We start from the raw sequence: 2,112 nt of genomic DNA, 5'->3' as shown, positions 1-2,112 counted from the left end.
TCGTAAGCATGCATTTGGCCAATGACATTGCTCTACGCACCCAGCGACAACTACAACGGGAAGCCGATGAAATTGCTGAAAGTAGGGAGCGATTCCTTCGCCGACGTGAGGCTCAGCAACGCAACGAAGCTGCACAAACAGCAGCCCACCAGCCGCAACGACTACCTGTTTTCGAGGGTATTGCGCCAATGCCGCGGCCACTACCACCACCATCACCACTTGCTGCCTATAGGGTCGTATTTGGATCACATAGGGATCAGAGTTAAGTAATTACACTATTTAAACACAAATTAAACACTCAGTTACAATTTCAAAATTTTATTTTCGGCACATACATATATATGTGCACGGAACATATGTGATGGCGCTTGCGCCTTAAATGCACATTTTGAATTAACTAAAAACTAACTTAAATATACGCCCTATTGGCTGTGCAGCCCACTTGGCTAAGTCTCCTTGCCGTAGTTGATGTGCTCTGCAAAGAAAAAATCAACATTAATAATCTTTTAATGTTTTTATTAACTTATGCAAAATTCACTTACCTGCTAGTCAGCTCGCAATTAATGAAATTCGACTATTTCCAATTTTGGGCCCCTCTGCACTTTGTATGGTAGCAGCTGTTTATATATAAAGATAATAATTAATTAATCTTAATTGTTAACTTTATTAATATCACTTTTTCAATTGTTAAATTTTTATATTGCAAAACTCACCTGCTAGTCAGCTTGCAATTAATGCAATCCTGCTATATCCAGTATTGCGCCCGTCTGTATTCCGAATGACAGCAGCCACATAAATATAAAAAGATAATAATTAATTAATATTAATTATTAATATCATTAATTTCAATTATTTACTTGTTAATATTTAAACTTACCAATTAGCAGCATAAAATTTGCATTTAATGCAATTTTCAATCAGCTGTTTTTGTTTTGTTTTGATTATGCACCCCGATAGGCACAACGCCAGGGGTGCATCGTCACTTACTCAATTGCACTTGCGATATATCGAATGAATGTTAATGAAATCAAAACTGCTAAAATGAATTGTTAAACTATTTTTAATTAATTATCTATATTAATTATCATTTACTTTTTGTAATTTAAGCTAATTTTAGCTTGAGCCCGTATTGGAGAAAATGACCAGACTTTGTCTCGACTTTTCTCTATTATTCCAATTGGCCACTTCGGGCTATTTTTCTCTGTGCATCTTGTAGATGCTTATAAATGAAAAAAATTGAATTATATTAATTAATGCCATCTATTACTATTGTTAAACTTATATCTTACTCATCTAATTAGTCTATTGTAAGCTACTCAAGCACTTTATTGTTATTTTGAATTATCTTTAACTTGCTCTTTTTATTTGTATTTTGTAACATTAAGCTGCACTGTTATTTTTGTGCACTTATGGCCATTTATTTAAATTTAATCATTTAATGAAAAGTTTCGACAAATATAGTCCTTTTTAGTTTTAATTATCTCATAGGCGCTATTTATATTTATAAAAAAATGCTATTGTGAAGTATTAAATAAATAAAGAGTATCCCCGTACTCTTCCCCTCATCATGCAGCTGCAGGTCAGCTGTTCATGTACGAGAATGGGAAGAGGCGGAGATCATTAATGTGTGTTCTTCATAGACATACGAACAGAAAGGTCATTTCCCCTCTTGCTGGAAGTTAGCGATGGTGAAGATGGTGCATAAGCCTGGCAAGCCTACGCAACACGTCGCATCATACAGGCCAATAAGTCTCTTATCTGGCCTCTCTAAGATACTTGAGTACTTGATATTGAGCCGCATGCTGGCCCAAGATACCCTTGTCAACGCGATTCCCAGCCATCAGTTTGGATTCCGCAAGGCGCATTCAGCTGAGCAGCAATTGGGCCGAGTTACTCAATTTATTATTAAAGCGTTTGATGACCATAAATACTGCTCTGCCGTCTATATGGACATAAAAGAAGCTTTCGATCGAGTGTGGCATCCAGGCTTGAAATACAAGCTCAAGATGCTCTTGCCGGACGCTCTCTATCGCATCCTCTGCTGCTATTTAGCAGATCGCACTTTTATTGTTGAGTGTCACGGTGGCTGCCGCTCAGGAATCAAGCAAATTC

The 2,112-nt window shown here is 36.8% G+C and overlaps 1 long non-coding RNA gene across 1 annotated transcript; it reads right to left on the bottom strand.

Moving 5' to 3' along the window:
* Positions 1-302: 302 nt before the first annotated feature.
* On the bottom strand, positions 303-1,226 carry LOC149267675 (uncharacterized). Its single transcript, XR_016271572.1, has 3 exons — positions 714-1,226; positions 543-617; positions 303-475 (listed from the first exon to the last, which is right to left on the bottom strand). It is a non-coding gene; the product is annotated as an uncharacterized LOC149267675 (long non-coding RNA).
* Positions 1,227-2,112: the final 886 nt, after the last annotated feature.

This window comes from Drosophila arizonae, unplaced genomic scaffold (genome assembly GCF_054131065.1).
Source record: "Drosophila arizonae isolate 15081-1271.41 unplaced genomic scaffold, UAZ_ARI_1.0 ARI_Backbone_85, whole genome shotgun sequence".
Taxonomy (NCBI): domain Eukaryota; kingdom Metazoa; phylum Arthropoda; class Insecta; order Diptera; family Drosophilidae; genus Drosophila; species Drosophila arizonae.
Note: the sequence above shows the minus strand (reverse complement) of the source record. Positions and strands in the feature narration are given on the sequence as shown.